At 57.0% G+C, this 21,123-nt stretch overlaps 1 long non-coding RNA gene across 1 annotated transcript in view; it reads left to right on the forward strand.

Annotated features, from left to right (window-relative positions):
- The first annotated feature begins 270 nt into the window (after positions 1-270).
- Positions 271-21,123, forward strand: part of LOC117310429 (uncharacterized) — a 36,261-nt gene continuing 15,408 nt past the window's right edge. Inside the window, exon 1 of the long non-coding RNA XR_012330230.1 lies at positions 271-1,454. This is a non-coding gene — a long non-coding RNA (uncharacterized lncRNA). The remainder of the gene's footprint in view (positions 1,455-21,123) is intronic.

Below are 21,123 nucleotides of genomic sequence, written 5' to 3' on the forward strand. Positions count from 1 at the left end.
ACACAGCAAGAGCGGGAGGCCATCCTGTGAGCCCTGTCCTCTTAGCATGACAGGTGTCCTCACCCGGTGCTCAGATCCGGACAGCTGCTTCCCTGATCCCTCCTCTCCCCGCCCCGCAGTGCTGGGCGCCCAGCCTGCACTGCCTCACACCTCCAGCCTGCCCCTAGGCTTAGCCGCCAACAAGCACGGAGCGCCCCCTGGATGGCGTGGTCAGGCCCGACCGCCCTCTCCTTGACTCACCTCCAGCCCGGGAGGGCTGGGCTCAACCGCGGCGGACAGGGCGCCGCCCGCACCGCCCCGGCTGCGCCACCGCCCCGGACTGTGCCGGCGCAGGAGGCCGCCCTCCTCGGCGCCCCCAGGTGGGGCAGGTCGAGCCCGGTGCGCTATCCCTTTAAGCCCGGGCGAGATGGGAGCTGTCAGCGACAGCCGAGGCTAGCGCGGAACGTAGCCGCCCGCCAGGCCGCAGCGAGGAGCGAGGAGCAAGCGGAGAGCCGAGGGGGCGGTGGGGCCCGGGCTCGGCGGGTCCCCTCGCCGCCCACAGTGCGTCCGCACCTCGGGCCCGGCGAGTGGCGGGCGGCACCCCATGTAATGCGGAGAATGTGAGGGCAGCGCAGGGCGGTGGGGAGGAGGCGCGGGAGAGGGCGTCGGCAAGATAGAGAGGCAGCCGGAGAGACTGAGGACAGGGATCGGGGCGGCTGCAGGTGGGAGAAAGGAGAGAAGATAAAAGGATAGGCAGTGACAGAAAAGGGGGAAAGAAAGGAGCGGGAGAGCACGCGGCTGCAGGCGGCGGAGCAGGCGAGGAGGAGGGAGCCAGCGCCTCTGGGTGGGAGCGCCGGAAGCCGGAGTCGGGCTCCCCGGCCGGGGGTCAGGCTTAGAGCACGGCCGCGGCCCGGCAGGGCAGGGTGAAGGAGCAGGGACGCCCGAGGGGGCCCCTCTGGGAGCACCGGAGGACCTAAGGCGGGGCCAGCCCGGTAGGACCGCAGGGCCACTCCTCAGGCCCCGCTCCGGGGGCTCCGGCAGGCCGGGGCCAGGGGCCTTTGTGAGCGCCCCAGGAGGGCGAGAGTCGGGAGTGCGGAGTCGGGTGTGCGGTGGCGGGGGGGTGTGCGCGTCCGGGTGTGCGCGTGTGTGCGCGAGTGTGAGCGCCCAGGAGGGTGGGAGCGCGCGTTAGGGATTCTGCTGGCATCGCAGAGTGGAGAGCAGGAGGCAGGAGCGGGGCGCGCGGGGGAGCGCGGGGCCCTCCCGTGCACACGCACACACACCGCGCGCGCTCACACACACATACACATACACACACACGCGCACACGCCCTCCCTGCCTCGCTCGTTGCCGCGGCCACCATCTCAGAGCCGAGCCCTGCGGAGCGGGAACCCAAGCCGGAGCGGGAACAGGAGGGAAACGGAGCCGGGGAATGCGGCCCCGGAGAGGAGCTGCGCGCAGACTGCGCGCCCGGAACGGTGAGTGTGGCCGGGCCGAGAGACCGCGGCGGGGCGGGGGCCGCGGGGGCGCAGGCCAGGGAGCCCGGGTGTCTCTGCCTGCCGGCAGCGCCGCGTGCGCGGCCTCTGATTGGGCGGGAGCCTCAGGGGCCGCGGGTTGGGGGTGGGGTGTTGGGTGCGCGCCCGTTGTGGGAGGGTGCACGCGCGGAGCTGCAGGGGGGCGCGCTCGGCACCCCTGTTCGTGACCGCGCTCTCGCCCGCTGGGCGGCCCCGCCTAACCCTCGCGTGTCGCGGGAACCCCGGCGACTTGGAGCAACTTTGCGTGTAGGGGGAGAGGATGGAGGCTCTTTAGTGGTGGAACTCCGGCCTTCCTTTCTCGAGGAGAGAGGGAGGAATGGGGCGGGGGCGCGGGTTGTGCCGCCCGGCGGGCCAATGGGTGCATCTCCACCACCCCATCAGCGCAGCCGCCGGCTCTCTGGGACACCCGTCCAGCCCCACGGCGCCGCTCTAGAGCCGCTCCGGGCGCTGGACCCCTGGACCCCTCCAGGGTCAGGCACAGCCACAGCTTCCAGGTCCCAGGGCCGCGAGGTCATCTTTGCAGCCAGGCTGAGGACACGGGTTTGAGGTGGGGAGAGTTGGGAGACGTTCCCGTGTGTGTGTGTGTGTGTGTGTGTGTGTGTGTGTGTGTGTGTGTGTGTGTGTCCCTGCTCCTTCTGCTCCGTGGGACAGGCGGCTGGAAGAAGGGAACTGCCGGCAAAGTGCATCCCATCAGCCCTGGCCCGCAGGAGCTCCCAAGAGGCTAGGGAGTGGAAGGGGAACCTCTAGGGCTCCAGCATAGTGCCACCCCCGCCCCCTATCCCTGCTTTGCTTGGAGCCATGATCCTGCGTGCCTCACTCAGTGTGATGAGATTGTGCTGTACCCCGGTCCCCACCTCCATCTTCTTGCATCTCCTCCCGCATTCCTGTCCACTGCTGACTGCTTCAGGAAACTTCCTAGCTACCCCCCACCACCCCGCCATGCCAGCCCTGCCCCTGCAGAAGCTAGGATGGGGAGATGTGGTCCAGGATGGTGCCCCGAGAGGGAGGGAGGCCAGTGTCCCCAGGAGTGAGAGGCCCAAGAAAGGGTCAGTATTCAGGCCCCCTGCAGGCCCCTCCGCATTACCAAATCCTCCCTGCTTCCAGGCAGGTTCTTCCTCCTCTAGGAAGCCTTCTCTGATTGCTCCCAATCCTTCCTTTTGGCTTGGGATTCCGGGCTGGAGCAGCTGAGTTCCCCAGCAGCCCTTGTCCATGTGCCCTCCTTCCTGGGACTCAGCGTATGAGCCCGTGGGGTCAGAAGTCTTGTTCTCAACCTAGATGCTGGGTGAAGGATCGTGATGTTGGGCCAGTCAGTATCTACCTGGGTCTCTGGGGTATGGTAATATCTTATTTGACCAGTTTTCAGGCTTAGACCTCACTTCTACTTCCACTCCCCTTTCTGGAATCTCTCTGCCACCTTGTAAGAAGAGGATTTTGAGGCAGAGATGGAGACAGGAGATCTGCAGTCTCAGGGCAGCCCCTTTCACTGTGAAGGTATCCTTTAAACCCGGTCTTTGGTGAGGTGGGGAGGGGGCAGGGAGGGCCCTCAAGCCCTCTTTATTGACTGGGCAGCGGGGCTCTGGGGGCCTGCTGCTGGAAGGTCTCCCCAGGGCAGCTCTCCTGCTGCCTGTGACCAACACCCTCTCCAGATGGGCAGGGAGGTGGGTGCAGCCACTCTCAGCCTGATTCTCCCTGGCTTGACCCCAGCCTCATTCATCTTTGCCTCCTAGATCTGGGGCCAGAGTCTGCCTGGGCTCTGCTTGATGGTTTGCAAACCTGGTTCTGGCACTGGGATGTCGGTATCATTCTGGGAATCAGAGTGGTTTCCCAACCCCAGCCTGGCACTCTAGGTCCTCCTGTTTGGGCCCTGGAACCCTTCCCACTGTCTCAGGATCTCTACCCTGGAGTCCCTTTGTGGGGCAAAGAGCTCACCCTCAGGTGAATGGGTTCTCCACACGGAGGTCTAAATGTGCATTGGCGGGGATGGGGTCTGATGACTACTGGGACCACTTCCTTCCCAAATGGCCCACTTGAGACATAGGCGGCTGGAGTAGCTATCGACTCCAGGCAGGCTTCTGTGACCATTCCCCCCAGCCCAGTCCCGATGACAGCCTGGACTCATCCCCAGGGCCTCTCAGGCCCTTGAAGTCCTCTGGTGGGGAGGCTGCTGTCCAGGAGTGACCAAAGCTCATCCTGGGGCTGGGGGTGGTGGTGGTGGCCTGCTGGGTCCTGTGGCGGCTCCCTTAGCCTCTTTGCTGGCTTCACTCTGGGGAAGACTCTCTCTGCCTCTACCCCTTCCTTTCTGCCAGCTCTAGCTGACTCAGTCTTTCTTAGCCGTCATTTCTCTCTCTCTCTCTCCCCACCTCTTTACCCCTTTGTTCCTGTGTGGCTCCCTGAGTCTGGACTTTTGCCTCCTGTGTGCTGACCTGACTGATGCCCTGGTTGATACCCACGTGGCTGGAGCATGGCCAGATGTCTACTTCGCACCCCCCCCCCGCCCCCCACTGCCCCCAACTGACTCCAGCAGGATGAGCCCTCCATATGGGACCTCAAGCCATGGAGAGGGAGAGAACATGGTACCTCTTTGGCCCCAGATCTGTTTGTTAGGGGTGAAAATCCCAGTCAGGTGCTCGCAGCCCCCACTGTCTTTTTAAAGACAGCCACTCCCCTCCCTAAACATCCTGACTGGGAATGCATAGTGCTCAGTGTGGCCCCCTTAATTTCTGTGTCCAGCCTGGCCCTGGCCCTGCCATGTTTGTGGTTTTTTTTTTTTTTTGCGGTACGCGGGCCCCTCACTGCTGTGGCCCCTCCCATTGCGGAGCACAGGCTCCGGACACGGAGGCTCAGTGGCCATGGCTCACGGGCCCAGCCGCTCCGCGGCATGTGGGATCTTCCCAGACCGGGGCATGTACCCGTGTCTCCTGCATCGGGAGGTGGACTCTCAACCACTGCGCCACCACGGAAGCCCCTGTGTTTTTAAATTATAACAAATTCAGTGATAAGTTGTTGATTGGGCTGGGCCCTTGGGTGACTTGAAAGGGTAAAGTTACCCCTGACCACTCAGGCCTCCTTTTGAGGGAACTGGGGACCACCCTGGCCAATCAGAGTCTCTTCTGCGGACTTCCAGGGCCCAGACATCTGCTCCCAAGAACCATGTCTTGCTTGGCCTTGCTCTTTACTGCCTGGAACCCTTCACTTGGGGCTCACTCCACATTGGGGGCATCTCCTGGTTTGAGGCCTGGGCTGAGTACTGGGGGTACTGATGACAAACCTGGGCCCCTCCCTGGGTGGGCTGTCCCTGAAAGGGGTCACAGACATTGACCCACACCCCTGGGTATGAGGCAGGCTGGGCTGGGCCCCTGCAGAGGTATGGGGCAGGGAGGCTGGCAAGGGGTTATTTCAGATGGACCGGAAGGGCTGCTGCAATTTGACCTGTTGGGATGTTTCTGGCACTTGGTAGATGCTCAGTAAATACGCTGAATAAGTGAATGAATGGAGCATGTGACCAAGTGAGGGCTTTCCAGGCAGATGGCTTAGTGTTAGCGAAGGCACGGAGGTGGGAGGCGCCAGGCATGGGTGGAACATGTTTGCAGTGGAGTAGTTTATGCAGGGGCACAGCAGGCACAGAGCAGGTTGGCACAAGACGGAGGAGGATCTTGAGTGCCCGACTGAAGAGTGTGGGCTGATTCCGTATTCAGGGGTTGTAGGGTTGAAGTTCTGGAGGGACGCGATCAGATTTGCAATTTAAACCTCTCCCTCTGGTGGTCGGGGGAGGGGTTGGCCAGGAGAGCCGGAGGCAGGGAGGCAGTCCTGAGGCTGCTTTGGGAATCCAGGCTGGTGCCGAGGGCAGCGGCAGGGGCAGGCACCTTGTCAGCCTTCTCCCTGAGAGCCAAGTGGCCGTGCGTGGTTCCCCTTCGATGGAGGATGGAGAGAAATTCGGACTGGGTGGGGAGCCAGGTGGGGTGATGTAGGCCATCCGAGTGGGGCAGGGCCTCGGTGATCACCACTCCCACCTCCTGGGCATACAGAGGTGGCAGGCATCCTGGAGTCATAAAATGAGCCTTCACTACTGGCCCTCCCACTGTGCACACTTGAGCAAGTCCCTGAGGTCCCTTGGGCCTCAGTTTCTATGTCTATAAAACGGATACGTTTTTCTCCCTGGGTACCTGGAGTGAGTTTGGGTGGAAGTTAGTGACCTTGGAAGTGGAATACAAAGGGAAGGCGTAGAGGGGCGGTCGGCATCACTGTTTGACAGAGGAAGAGTTTGAGGCCCAGAGAGGGGCAGTGACTTACACAAGGTCATAAAGCAAGTTGGGGGCAGGGCATCCCAGCCTGGGGTTTTCCTGGCTGCGCCTGTGGCCTGCCAGGGCAGTGGTGGGCGGGGAGGCTGGGGCCTCGGGGCCTTTGCAGAGGACATCCTCAGGCAGTCGCTTTGGCAGTCCAGCTGTCAGGGAGCGTATGGGGCCATATGGCCACATCAGGGGAGACACCAGCTGCTGAAGGAGAGATAGCGGCTGCCACCCTGACCTTCTGGATCTGTGTAGGCACTGCCAGCCCCCAGGGTCAGGACGGGAGGGGGCCAGAATGGGACCTCAGTGTCCAGGTTGGTTTGGACATGGAGGTGGAGCCTTGGCAGGTGTTCCAGTTCTGACACCCATCTGCCAGGGCAGCCGGACAGGCGGCTCCATGCCCAGGACTGATCCAATTGGCTCAAGACCATCTGTGCCAGCTACCCCCATCCCCACCCCCATTCCCCATGCCGCTCCGATGACCCTGCTGGTCCACAGGCCATGGGGTGGGCACGGCGCATCTGACGTCAGGGTCTCAGGCCTCAGGAGTATATGTGTGTTACATGCAGCTCAGGTGTGGACATGCAGCCTAACCCTGAGCACTGATTCTGTAGCTCTGAGATTTTGGGGTGTGGAAATGGACCCCTCAATCAAAGGGCCTGGGCTTGGATGCCATCTGGAACCAAGTTTGAATTCTGACTCAGCTCCTTCTGAGTGGGATGAGTTCGGTCAAATCACTTTTCTGAGCCTCAGTTTCCTCATCTATTATGGGAGAACGATACCTACCTTGTAGGGGTGTCATTAGTGTACGTTGAAATAACACAGGTAAACTGTGCACTAGCTTGATACACTGAAGAGTCTCAGTAAATGTTAGCTCATGTTTTGCCCTCTGCTGGGAGAGGGAAGTGAGTCCTGTTGGAGGTTCAATCTCCAGGCTGGAGTAGAGAGGAGACTTATTATTTTCCAGGACAGTTTGCTTTAGAGTTTTCCATAAGTTTTTATACTCCCTTCCTCATTTAGTCCTCATGGCAGTTCTGTAAAGTAGGCAGAGAGCACCGACCCATTTCACAGATGAGGAAGCTTGGAAGTGATTCTCCAGAGTCACACAGTGAGTTGGCCTTTACCCTGTCTCTGGATTCCTGGTCCAGGACTCTTGCTCCATTGGTATGCTTCCCAAATTTTGAGGGGCGGAGGCTGGGGAGAAGTGGGTCTGTCTTCAACAAGGTCTGTCTAGACCAAGCTTGGGGATTCTAGCGATTCCCTGCCTAGCCCTGTTGATAGTATAGGTGCAGGGACAGGCTGCCATGGTGACAGCAGCCAGTCCCAGCTGGAGTTAGTATGGGGGATGCTCAATGGGGCAACATTTGCTGCGTTTCTCTGTCTGGCCAGCACAGGTTAGCGGTGGCGGTGACAGGGAATGAGGAGGGGATGGGCCTTGGGCCCATCTTAGGCAGCCTTGGGCCATGCCAAGGCAAGCAGGGCTCAGCCTTCTGGGCTGGGTGGGGAGAGCACTGGGTTCTGCCAGCTGTGTGACCTTGGCCAGGTCACTGTTTCCCTCTTTGAGCCTCAGCTTCCCTCTTTGTAAACTGGAGATAATTCTCTCCCAGCCTGCCTCAAAAGGCTGTGTTTGAGACTCTACTATAAATATGTATTTTTATACAAACAGCATCTTCCACAGCTGTGAGTCCAGGAGTCCCCAGTCCCACATCTGACGGTCCTGTAATCATACAGCGATTCACTTGTTGGGTGCTTCCTCTGGGCCTGGCTGTGCTGGCTGCTATGGGGACAGAGATGAATAAGACCAGCCCCCGCCCTCTTAGGGCGTGCAACCTGGCAGTAACTGTGGACGCCGTGGCATTTAACGGTCCTTCCAAACACATGCTCGTTGTCATGCTCCTACTCAGCACCCTTCAAGGGCTTCTTATTCCCTCAGACTGGCGTTTGGACCCCTCAGTGTTTTGCACTGTCTGACTCTCTCTCCCAGCCATCTCCCTCCATATTCCTCTGTGCACCCAGGCTCCAGCCAAATGCCACTCACTCTCCTTTTCACACACGCTCTGGCTTTCCTTCCTCCAGGGTTTCGCTCTGCTGTCCCCTCTGCCTGATTCCTTCCTCTGTCTCTGCCCATAGATCCCACCCACTTTTCAACACTCAGCCCAAATGCCATGTTTAGAAACCCCTCCTGGTCACTCTAGCTGGGAGTAGCTGCTCCTTCCTCAGAACTCTGAGAGCAGCATATCTGCTTTACGTTTTTCAAAGGTTTGCTGTGAGGCCTACTGTGTGCAAGGCCCGTGATACATGGCAGTTGGTCTCTCTTCATGGCCTGGGAATGCCTTGGTGACAGGGACTGGGTACCTGGCACTTCCAGGGGACCTGGGGCCAGATGAGCTGACCAGGGGCATGTGGCCCATCCCTCAGGGCCTCGTCGGCCACTGCCTCTTCCGCCTCTCCATTGTGCCTGGGGATGTGAGCTGGGCCTAGGACACCTGTTTGTGAAGCTCCAAGTTATGGGCGGCTTTTCTGCTGAGGTGCTCGCGACAGACGAGGCCTTCTCTGCCTCTGCCTCTCCATCTCCGCCAGGCCAGGGCAGGGATGCCCAGTCACTGGCCACACGTAGCTCTCCCTGATGAATTGCATGGCATTCCGCAATTAGCGATTGATTATTTGGGGTACTGTTAACTCTTCCATTATCGATCGGCAGAGGTGGACCTGGCCAACGCCGGTGTGGGTCAGCTGGGCCTGGCTGGGAGATTGTGATCACGGCCATTTATTCCTGACCAGGAAGCTTGTACATAGGAACCAGAGAAAGGGAGGTGCTGGCCAACCTCTCTCTGATTTGTGCTGCCAGGGTTGGGATAGAGGAATGGGGAGGAGTGGGGAGGGGGCAGACAGGGAGCTTTTGCTCACTCCCACCTCCCTTTGTCCCCACCTTCTGTGTTCTGCTTCCAGTCTCTCCTGGCCTGAGTCTCAGCTTTCCCATCTGTTAAATGGGGATATCGGTCTCTGTGCGGTAACATTGTGCCTTTGAATGAGAAGGCTAGGCAGTCACTGATTTATCATTTGTGCTTAAGCGGGGTGGGGGGCGACATTCAGAGGCTCAGAGAGGGTAGTGGCCACATGAGGATGGAGCCAGCATCACGATCTCTAGCCCAGGGCTGCTTTGCAGAAAGGACAGGGAGGTGGTGGGCCGGAGGGAGGTGGTGGGTCAGAAGACAACAGTCGCTGGCGGTGGTGGGATGAACTGGGAGATTGGGCTTGACATATATACAATAATATGTATAAAATAGATAACTAATAAGAACCTGCTGTATACAAATAAAATAAAATAAAATTCAAAAATTAAAAAAAAATAGAACCTGCTGTATAAAATAAATAAATAAACGAAATTAAAAAAAAAAAGACGACAACAGTTGCTTCAGTAAAGCACTGTGTCTGGCTTCTGAATGTGCGAAGGCTTCTAAATGTTGAGCTAGGACTTAGCGGAATTTGTGCAAAAGCGATTTCTAGGAAAACCACATAAAGGAGATGGCAGGGGGGACGTTTAACCTACTTAAGAGATCCAGTTGCCTTTCAGGCCTGCCAGGAGCATGAGGCATTATTCGTGGGGCTCTGGTTCATGTGACCAACTTTTTTTTTTTTTTTTTTTTTTTAACTTTTGGTTAGGAACATTTTCAAACATACAGAAAGATAGAGGGAATAGTGTAGGAAACTCCCATATACCCGCTCACCTAGATTTAACAGTTGTTGACATTTTGCCACATTTTGCTTTATCTTTCTGAAGTAGTTTAAAGTAAATTATAGACATCATGACATTTCACCCCTAAATATTTCAGCATCCATCTCTAAAAAAATACAAGAAAATTTCTGTCTAACCTCAAGTGGTCACATATTTCATTTTATCCTTGAGAGGTGAGGATGCTTGAGAGATGCGGAGACTGAGGCCTGTGAGGTGACCTGCCCTGTCCAAGGTCACATAGCGGGAGGGGAGGAGAGGTGGGATCTAGGAGGCCGCTAAGGGTGTCAACCCATGATTGGCTGAGACGGTGGGGGGAAAGGGAGGGGGTAAGTGGTCTGGAGCCGGGCAGGTGGCTGGAGCGGAATCCCCCTCTGGGGGTTCCTCTGCCTGAGGCTGGAGGTTCCGCCTGGAAACAGGAAGTGAGTCTCTTTTAGAGTAACTGGGGCTCTTTTCCTTTTGTTTGCTACGGGGATTACTCAGGAACTGCAGCGTCAGGAAAATCTAGAACAACTTCTTGTTTATTGTTTAATTTAGGACACTGTTATCAGGCTCTGGCCATGCAGGGCCAGGGGAGCCCCTGCTGGCACAAGGAGTAGGGCTGCCCCCACCAGCCGCCTTGGAGGCCAGTGGGGAAGGCACGGGGAGGGCTGCCTGGAGGGAGGGCTCAGGATCCTAGCTTGGGCAGCCAGGGGCTTTGGGGGAACTGGGGTTGTATGTGCTGCAGGGAAGGGAGGGCACGGTGCCTGGAGTCCAGGGGGCATGTGGGACAGCTTGGGGCCGAGCCTGAGATCTGGGCTGGGCTAAATCTTCTGTAGCCTAGAACAGAGATGGGAGGTGAGGCACGGAGGGGTGAGCTGGGGCACGTGCAGAAAGGAGAGAGGGCTCTGGCTGCCTCTAGCCTCACTGAGGAGCCATGTTCGCTCTCCTGCCTGGGCCCACTTTCCTCCCTGGGGAGGGAGGATGGGTGTCCTCTGCCAGCCTAGGGTAGGTGCAGGTCTCTCTGGGATTCCTTGTCTCCTTGGGGTCAGGGTGATCCTGCCCCCCCGGCACCCACAAATGCTTGGGACTCCTTTTTCTGCCCTTAGTGCCCTTGGTGACTTGGGAGCACCTCTTGACTCTGTGAGGGTCCCAGAGGTCATAGGTATGCAATTGGAGAATGTGGGAAGGAGAAGGCAGGCTCAGAGATGATCTCATTCTTTTAGGTTCCAGATAAGGAAACTGAGGCACAGGGAGTGGCCAACTGCATCTTGGGTCTCAATTGAAAAGCACTGCAAAGGGCTTCCCTGGTGGCACAGTGGTTGGGAGTCTGCCTGCCGATGCAGGGGACACGGGTTCGTGCCCCGGTCTGGGAGGATCCCACGTGCTGCGGAGCGGCTGGCCCGTGGGCCATGGCCGCTGGGCCTGCGCGTCCGGAGCCTGTGCTCTGCGACGGGAGAGGCCACAGGAGTGAGAGGCCCGCGTAACGCTCCTGGGCCTTGTGGGCTTGTGGTTCAGACAGACCAGTTCTCCCCTAGATGCAAAGGGGTGGAGGCGGGCCCAGCTGGGGAAGGGCTATCAGTCACCCTGGGGGTGGGCCCCAGGTTCTTAGGACCCGTGATCCTGTCTGCATACACACGCACACACACACCCCCCCCCGCCCCAGTTACTTACCAGTGGGGAGAATGGGTATGTAGGTTGGGGAGGAGGCTGCAGTAGGGTGTCCTGAGGCTCAGCCATCCAGGGCTCAGAGGGTCTTCACGTGCTCCCATCTCTGCCCCCACAATGAGGAGAGCCCTGATTAGGGCCAGGCTTACTGCTGGGCTTCTTTCTTGAGGACAGGAGTAGGGGCAGTGGGCAGGAGAGCCCCGTGGGAGGAAGGCAATCAGAGGGGAAGCAAGAGACAGAGACCTCAAAACATCTTCTGATTCCTGGTCTACAGCCCTGTGGCACTGCCAGATCCTATATCGAGGCTGTGTATTCTCCGAAGTTGGGGAAGGAGAGGAAGACACCCGACTTCCACCAAGTGGCTTGATGGGGGCTGTATGACCTGGGACATGCCACTACCTCTCCTGGATAAAATGAGGCAGGGAATGGACTTCTTCTGCTCTGAGAGTGGGGCAGGGAGGATTGGCCATGGCTGTTGGCTTGTCTGTTGGCTGGTCCTTTAGCCCCCTGCTGGGTGGGCAGTGGGCTGGGAAGGATCACAGGAAATAGGGCAGGTCCTGTTGCCCCCACCTCCAGGCCTTCCCTCTGCTCTCCCAGTGCTGCGGGGTAGGGAGTGCACCGTGCCTGGAGTCCAGGGAGCAGGTGGGACAGAACAAGCACACGTCCCCATGCTGACTGACTGCATGCTGGAACCTCGGCAGGGTGTTGGAAGAGCGCTGCCCTTGTTAGTGCATACAACTGCCCTGCAAAGTGGGCATTATGGGTTCCATTTTACAGATGAGGAAACTGAGGATTAGAGAGGTCCCCCAGCTGGTCAACGGTGGGACTGAGATTTGAGACCAGAACTACCCAGCTTTGCTGGACCACACTGTCTTCGAGACTTGGTTTCTGCTCTGGGATTTACTACTAACTGCTGTTCCCTGGGCCTTGGTGTTTGCCTTTGTCCAGTAGGGCTGGAAGGATGGCTGAGGGAGGCGCTGCAGCCACAGGCTGGAGGGAAGGCTGAGCCTCCAGTCACCTCCTCCTGGCTTGGCAAGTTCTCAGGGTTCTGACTGAGGCCTCCTGCTGTTCTTGGAGGAATCCTTCCTAAGCTAAGCAAAGTGAGAGGCTCCCTGGCTCTGTGCAGAGGGATTGGGCCTCTGAGTGTGCAGAGCCCTTCAGCACCTCCTCCACCCTCTGCTCTCAGCTGGCGTGTGCCTTCCGTGCATTTGTCAGGTGAGGACGAGATGGCGCGGGAGGCTGTGTGCAACTGTATGGGCCATCTTGAGGCCTGGAGAGCCACACTTGAGGACTGAACAGGAAGTAGGGCAGAGGTGAGTTCATTGAACACCTACTAAATGTTAGTCATAGTGCCAGGTGCTTTACACACATTACCTCATTTAATCCTAAAAACAATCCCATGAGATATGTACTATTACTATTCCCGTTTATCAGATGAGGAAACTGAGGCTTAGAGAGATTGAGGGACTTGCAAAGGTCACACGGTTAGTGAGTGGAGGAGCTGACATTTGAATCTAGGAATGTCTGCTTCTAACAGAGACTATGTCATTTGTGTGCCACACGAGGGGAGTCTGTGCTGCAGCTGGGACGGAGGAAGTTAGGGTTCAGGAAGATGCCGCTGGAGGCTGCTGTGTATTTGGAGAGAGGAGGACAAGGGGCAAGTGAAGGGTCCAGATAGGGAAGGAACAGTTCAGTGGGAGAGGCGTGGTTGGAAGTCTAGCGTGCGGTCTAGAGCTGTGTGTCCTTGGCTCCGTCATCTGCTCAGGGTCTACACCCTCCAACCTGACTTACCGTCCCCTGAGGGGAGGGGTGCACACTCCTTATAGTCCCTCCTCAGGCTAAGGCCTGGAGGTGGGACTGAGCGAGGGTCCTCGGAAAACAGTCAGGGCAGTGTGCCCCGTAGGGAGCATCTGGAGAAGAGGCTGGAGAGGGGCCTGGGCTGTGCAGCCCTCAAATGCCAGCTCGGAGTGGTGTTGTTCTCTGGATTTTGAGCAGAGCCAGGTCTGAGGATTGGAGGGATGGATCTCTGATGTCTGGGGGCTGATTAGTGGCTGTGGGCCATGAATGGTGGGGAAGGGGTGAGAGAGTAGGAGCATCTGGGGGCTTCTCCCCTCCTTGCCCCACGGCTCCTGTCGGGACAGGAGCGGTGGGGAGGTGACTCATCTCTCCTTGTCTCCCATTTTTTTGCCCTCCCTTTTCCTGCCTCCAGAGAAGTAGGAGTGGGGGTCTTTGGCCCCTCTCAGGCCCCTCCCTTGGAGGCTGTAAATATTTTATCTCCACCATCTCTGCTGCTAGAAATTGCTGCTTTTAACACTTTTTTTCCCCCTTTTGCTTGATACAAACGAATGCTGGAAAAATTCTGTGCCGGGCGCTCACTCTGTCTCTTCTGCTCGTGCCCAGAGTCCCCTCCAAAAACTCTAATTGCTTTTAAGCTGCCGTAGTTGGCAAACGCAGTTTTCTTTACATTATTGAGAAAGGAGGAAAATCCACCACGTTCTCTTCTTCCTTTTTTTTTTTTTTTTGATTCTAACCTTTAGTTTTGAGTTCCTCCTCACTGCTGCTAAGGTTCTGGGAGAGAAATGGAGTAGAAAGAGGTGTGGGCAAGGAGGCAGAGGCACCCTTGGACAGGGCATTTTGCCTCTCTGGGCCTCAGTTTTCCCATTTACAAGGTGGTCGTATGTCTCTTCATTCAACAGACATTACCCTGAGTACGTCCACTGGAAGAACTTGAGGACAAGGACGGGCTCTGTCTTTGTTGCTGCACCCCCAGCACCCAGCACAGAGCCTGACACACAGTAGGTGCTCTATGAAGATCCGTTGACCGAATCAGTGGCTCTACTGTGAGCCAGGCACTTTGCCAAGCACTGGGAATGCAGGGGATGAATCAGACGCAGCCCCTGGCCACTGGCTGAATGGAGGGGAGCTGCCACACACACATAATTACCATATTGCTGAGTTGTAACATAGGTGGGTACAGGATACTTAGAAGCACAGAGCAGGGCTGGCCAGGGAAGCTGGGAAAAGCTGCATAGAGGAGAACTTGGGCTGCATCTTGAAGAGGGAGTAGGAGTTTGAACTGTGGCCAAGGAGGAGGGAGTTCCAGACAGGAAATAACACGTGCGAAGACCAGGGGTGGTCAGCGCTGGAACTGAGGGTGGGGTCAGGCCAGGGAGGAGTTGAGGCTGCCCAGATGGGCCTGAGTTACCTGGGAGAGCTTTGCATGGAGGTGGGGAGTTTGGACTTGATCCCAAGGGTAGTTATAAGCTCCAGGGAAAACAGAGCTGTCAAGAAAGGAAAAGTAATCAGCGTCTTCTATGTGGCTCAGCTGGGAAGCTTATAACTCTCTTCTTCTTGCAGGGTTGGAGCGGGGGGAGGGATTAGGGCCTTTTGGTCCTGGTAAGCCTGTTGGGGGCAGGGGGTGTAGGGAGCCTGGCAGTGTGAGTCTGAGACAGACAAGGCAGGGGACAGGGGACCCAAATCCTTATCTCCTCTGCCTGTGCTGGGGTGAGAGGCAGCCCAGGCCTTTCCTGCACCCTGGGGGTGGGGGTCCGCCAGTGTAGCTGGGGAGGCAGGCGTCCAGTTCATAGGCCTCTGTTGCCATGGTCAGTCAGGTTTGCTTCGCTCTCGGTTCCTCAAGGTGTACAGCCCTTCACAATATATAAAGCCTGCTCACCTCTGACCCCTCAGAAGATCTTGGAAACTGTGCCCTGAGGTAGGCAGAGCAGGGGCCGTTCCCCACTGCCAGGTATAGGCCAGGTTTACCCCCAGGGTTCTCTAGGCAGGTGGAGATGGGGTGCGGATTTGAACCCAGGTCTCAGGGCCCCTCGCCGGCTGCCCACACCGCCTCTGTTGCGCCCCCATCCACCCCCAGCCCTCTCCTCTCCTCCCCTCCCGAGCCCCGTGCTCCTTCCCTGTTTGCAGAGCATGTGGGGCTTTTCAAAAGCATTAATGATAGAAAATAAATTGGAATCGGAGTGGAATCATCGCCGGGCATTCTCAGAGGACCGCCTCTGCCCTCGCGTCTCTCAGCCATATTGAAGCCAGCAGCCAGACCGGAATATGAATGAGTCCCGGGCCGGCATAGCTCTTAATCAGTCGGGGAGCCCTCACTGGCCAGACGGCATTCACTGGCAGCAAAGCTGTTTGCAATGAGGCCTCCGCGGCCGCTGGGCATCACCGACCAGGACTGATTTCTCTGGGATGGAGTCAGAGTCCATGGCTGTGGAGGAGGGGTGGAGGGGGCCTGGTGCCTGGGTCCCCAACCCCCTCAAGCCCTCTGCTGGGGACACAGCTCTGAGGCCAGTCTGGGGTGGGGTCTGGCATCTCTGCCCAGGGTGGGGGGGCCCATATGAAACTGCCAGTGGCTCCTCAGGGTCTGGATTCCTCATCTGGGTATTCAAGGTCCCCTGTGTGAACTTGATTCTTTTTGTCCTGTCTCCTCCAGAAAGCCTTCCTTGATTACTGCCCAGCTCACAATGGGTTTTCTATTTTCAAGCTTCTTGTGGCCCCTGGAGCAGGGGTCTAAAGGGGACGGGCAGGTAATGAGTGGAGCAGGCTGGGTGTGAAGCAAAAGGGAGAGGTGGAGACTGTGGCAGTGTGCAGGCATGTTTGGGAGCTCTTCCATGGACGCTTTCACACCCAGCTCTGCTAAGTAGTCTGCTCCACAGTCACCCTTCTCACTTTCTTTTTTTAAAAATTTTAAAATTTTTAATTTTTGGCTGCGTTGGGTCTTCATTGCTGCGCGCAGGCTTTCTCTAGTCGTGGCAAGCGGGGTCTACTCTTCATTGTGGTGCGCGGGCTTCTCATTGTGGTGGCTTCTTTTGTTGTGGAGTATGGGCTCTAGGCACGCAGGCTTCAGTAGTTGTGGCACGCAGGCTCAGTAGTTGTGGCATACGGGCTCAGTAGTTGCAGCACGTGGGCTCAGTCGTTGTGGCTCGCAGGCTCTAGAGCACAGGTTCAGTAGTTGTGGTGCACGGGCTTAGTTGCTCCATGCCATGTGGGATCTTCCTGGACCAGGGATCAAACCCATGTCCCCTGCACTGGCAGGTGGATTCTTAACCACTGTGCCACCGGGGAAGTCCCCACACTTCTCCCTTTCCAACTAGCAAGGAGTTCCTTGAGGACAGGCCCTGGTCTCTGCCCCTGCAGCCTGTCTCCCCACAGACATGGGTATGGGCTGGGCACCCAGGCAAGTTTTCCAGAAGCCTCAGGGGCTCTGGGGACCTGGGGAATCACTCAGAGTAACCCTCTTGTTTAGAGATGGGGAAACTGAGGCCCAGAGATGGGAGGTTGGAAAGTGCCCCTCAGCAGCCTGTGCATCTGTGCTCTTCTAATCCTCACAGGAGGAGTTTTTGTACCTGTGTTTTAGAGAGGGGGAAACTGAGGCTCAGGGTGTTTGGATCCAGGGGGCCCTGCCGGCCTGCATGTGAATCAGTGTGTTGGAGCCCCAGTGCGAGCTGCCTCTTTCTGGCAGGAGTAGGGGTGCTGAGACAGGCACTGAGTCACCTGAGGGGGACGAGCTGCGTTTGTGCCCAGAGTAAACCTAGCCAGGGGCGGGAGGCCTGGGATCCTGGCCCAGATCTGCCACCAACTCCCTGTGTGACCCAGGACAGAGGGCTCTCTCTGTGCCTCAGTTTCCCCAGGCCAGGCTGAGAGAGGCCCCTGGAGGGCTCAGAGAGAGTTTGGGGGGCTCCACTGAGCTCATATGCCTTGGCCTTGCTGTCAGCCCTGCTCAGTGCTTCTGTCCAGCCCTTGGGCTCCCTTGGCCCCAGTCCAGGATTGTAATGAAACCTCTTATTCCTGTACTTTCTGGGGTCACTGTCATGTGGGAGGTGGTGACACCCAAGAAGGTCTTGGACTCTGCAGACCTAGTCAGCAGTGTGGGGCAGCCGGGGCAGCCTGCCCCCCTACCCCAGGAGGGAAGAGGGTCTGAGGCCAACACCAGGAGGGAGGACTCCCAAATGCAGGACTGTACGCGCAGCCCTACAGCCTGAGCCGCACCCATGCATGGCCCTGGCCCTTCCTTTCACACGCTCAGAATGGACTCCCAGGGTACACCTTGTGTAGCTCTGGGGTGTCAGATGGGGATACTGAGGCCCACAGAGTCTGAGAATGAGACTCAGGGTCGCCACTTGCTCACCCTGACCTCTGCCTGTCCAGCCTGTGCTCTCACCCCTGCACGACGAGGTGCTTCCCCGTTGCCGAGACAGCCCCGCTCACCTTGGACGGCTCTCGTTCCTGCTTGGAGCTAGCGTCTACCCCATGGGACTCTCGCGGGGGTCCTGGTTGGGGCCTGGAGCCGCAGAACCTGTCCTAGCCCCTGCCTTCCAACACCCCCCATGGACGTACAGGCAGACGCCGAGCCCCTGAAACCTCTGTCCTTCGGACACCCAGACTTGCTCCCTTCCTGCTCAGTGGTTCTGAGTCCTTTTGGTCTGTGGGCCACTTGGGGAATCTGATGAAAGACGGCCCTCGACCCGAAACAATGTACCCTCCCCTGCCTGCACCATATGCATAAACGCACATCTAGTTTTGTGCAGTTTCAGCGCTCACAGACCTCTTAAGTTCCCCATCCCAGGGGACCCCTGTTAAGAGCTCTGCTTTAATCGATTCCCAGGTGACATGGTGAATGTGACCTGTCGTGTTGTCCTAGGATGGGAAGCTAGGCGTGTCGGTCCCGCAGCCACGCTCTTGCGGCTCCACCCGGTGCCTGGCTGGGGCCTGAGTGCTGTGAGAACCCGCTCATTCTTTCCACAAACTTGAGTCCTTTATGCCTCCTCTCATTGGAGGGTAGGGCAGTATTGGGAGGCACTGGGTCAGGCATGAGGCTGAGGGCCAGTTGGGGATGGGTCTCTGGAATTTGCCACCCGCTCCTGGCCTCTCTACGGGCCTGCTGGCTGCCCAGACGCCCTAACACACACACACACACACACACACACACACACACACAGACTCTAGATGTAGACACGACGACACACACGCCCTTCACAGTCACTGCCGCAGACCCACACGAGCCCCCTCTCTCCGAGCACCGCACACCTGCACACAGCAGTGCCCTCTACCCGTACCCACGGGCTCGCCCCAGCCTCTCTCTGCACAGAGGGAAGCACACCACAGCTTCCCTGTTGCTTTCCCTTCTCCTCTTTCCCTCCCTCTCCTTCCCTAGCACAGGAGCCCTGTGAGAGCTCAGAGCTGGACCTCAAAGCCCCCTCCCCTGGAGTTTTCTACCAAGGCCCTTCCCGTGTTGCCCTCACCCCTTGGGCTCCCCTGAGCCTCAGCCTAGGGTTCCCAAGACTGTGATGTTCCAGGGTTTCCTGGACACCTAGGGAAACCTCCCGCCCCAGCCCTGGGAGCCCAGCCGAGGAGCCAGAGGCCTCTAGCCCCGACCTGTCTGTACTGCCTGTGTGACTTGGGCCACCCTCTGCCCCGCTGGCCTTGGTTTGGGAGAGTGAAGTTATGGGCTCCACATTCTCCAGCTGAGGTTCTCAAACTGGTCCTAGAGCCCTGGTGTCCCTGAAGGGGCCTGGGGGCTATGGGGGTGGTGGTGGGGCTGCATAGGTCCCTCCCATTTCAACCACAGCAGATCTGCTCAGATCTGCATTTTATATTGGGTTCCCGGCAGGATTTAAAGAAAAAAATTAACTCTTTATTGAAAATTCCATAACACATCTTGTAGGCAATGGAGACCATGAAAGCCCCCTCGTCCCCCACCTAAGAGGCGATCACTGTACTGTCTGGATATTATCCTCCAGCCTTTTGGGGCATAAACCAACAATCTGCTCTTTATAGAAATGGGTTCCTTCTGAAATAGCGTTATACAGCTTGATTTTTGTTCATATTGTTATACATAGAGGTGCCTCCTTCTGTCGAAGGGCTGCGTGGCTGTGGAGTGTTCCCTAGTATGGATGTGCTGTATTTTGTTTAAACAGTCCCTTATTGATAAACATTTAGGCCATTTCTTTTTTACTCTTACCAGCAATGCAGCTATGAGCATCCTAGAATATTTATGTGTGAGTGCCTATGCTATCATTTCTGTAGGAGAAGCTCCTAGAAGTGAGATTACTGGGTGGTAGGGTGTGTGGGTTTACAACGTTATTCAGTACTGCCAAGTTACACTTCCAAAGGTTGAGCCAATTCCCTCTCCTTCCGATGGTCCATGAGTGCTCATTTCCTCACATCCTTGCCAGCACTGGTTGTTATCATTTTAATTTTTCCCAGTCTGATGGGCAAAAAATGATATCGTGTTGTTTTCATTTGCATTCCCCTGATTGCTATAGAGATAGAACATCTTTTCATATGTTTATTGGCCAATTTAGTTCCTCCTCTACGGATTTCTAATTCACTGCCAATTTTTCTCTTCTTTTGTCTTTTTTTCTTATTGATTTGTAGGGGCTCTTTGTATATTAGTGATATTTTCTTCCAGTGTCTCACTTGCCTTTTAACTTTGTTTATAGTGTCTTTGCTGTACAGATGTTTTTACGTGTTTATATAGTCGGATTTATCAAATTTTCACTTTATGGCTTCTGGATTTAATGTCTGGCATAGAAGGCTTCCCCCACTGTGTAAGGTTTCATTTCAAATAAGAATTTTATTGCTGAGAAATCTTTGCAAAGCCCTGGTTTATGGGCTCCTCCTGGCAGCTGCAGCACTGGCTCTGGGGGAGGGAGGGATGGCCCCATCGGCGTATCCATTTCATCTCTCTGACTCTCTCTCTGTCCTCTGGCTTTGGGGAGACAGTTGCTCTTTCTTCGGGCCTCTGTCTCTTGTGTGCTCTGTTCCTCCCTTTCTGGTCTCTACTGTTTTCCAGTGGTAATTAGGGATGTGAGATGGTGGCTGTGGCAGCCCTCAGTGGGTTGGGATGGGACAGTGGCTGTTAGGGAACATGCCCTCCTCATCCTCCGCCTGCCAGCACAGCCCCAAGTCACATAGGCTGGCAGAACGGCCCCTGGCTCAGTTCTCTTTCTCACAGAAACTCATTTCCTGTTGGGAGGCTGAGGGAAGGCTCTGAGCTAACCCCACTCCCTCCTCCACCAGGAAGTCATCCCAGACAGCCCCTTCCTCCACTTCCACAGCCCTGGACCTGGCCTTTCCCTTCTGTCCTCACTGCTCTTTCCCTGTCCCCTGCCTTCTCAGCGCTGAGCAACCTGGGGTCCACCTGGCCACCTCTCAGGGTCTTGGTTTCCGCCTGTGTGAAATTGGTTGTGGGCATATGTAACAGCTGCTGGGAGGTGTGGCCCGTGTGGGATACAGCGGAGCTGGCAGGTCTTCCAAGCCAAGCTCTGGAAGGTGTCCCCTCTTGCTCTCTCAGTACTACGCCCTCTGAAAAACCCACTACAGGAGAGAATTTGTGTGCTGCTGACAGAGATGGGGACTTGGATTCCACGAGTGTGATGGCTGACGACTAGCGCTCACTTGTTCTCTGCTCCACCCCAGGCCCAGTGCTATGCTTGGCTCATGGGAGGTGCCCAGGAAAGCAAGAATGAACAAGGAAAGAGTGAATAGTGCAGGAGGATGCTGAGCCTGGGGGAGGAGAAGGGCAGCCAGGGCACCAACTCTCTTTGAGCTCCTTCTGTGTAGCAACGTACTTTTCTCATGCTTCCTCATTTCTGGGGATTGGGGGTGCTAATGGGGAATACCCCATGACCTTCTGGAGGTGAGGGCAGGTGGGCTCAGTACTGCCCCATACTGCAGGCCTCTGTGTGGGGGCTGTAGGGGGCCTTGGGCTGAGGGAGCAGTTGGGAGACAAGTCGGGATCTCTTTGAAGCACGACTCAGAAGCACATAACTGAAATCTCTGAGGTAAACTTCCCTGGGCTCCTGCAACCCCTTGGACTTCTGTCCCAGCCCCCTCCCCCTGACTATGATGGCCTCTCTCCTCTCTGAGATTCTGGCAGGCAGGGGTGGTGTCCTTCACATCTCTTTATCCCAGTCACCAAGCACATAGGCGC

Source organism: Tursiops truncatus, chromosome 2, assembly GCF_011762595.2.
Source record: "Tursiops truncatus isolate mTurTru1 chromosome 2, mTurTru1.mat.Y, whole genome shotgun sequence".
NCBI lineage: Eukaryota > Metazoa > Chordata > Mammalia > Artiodactyla > Delphinidae > Tursiops > Tursiops truncatus.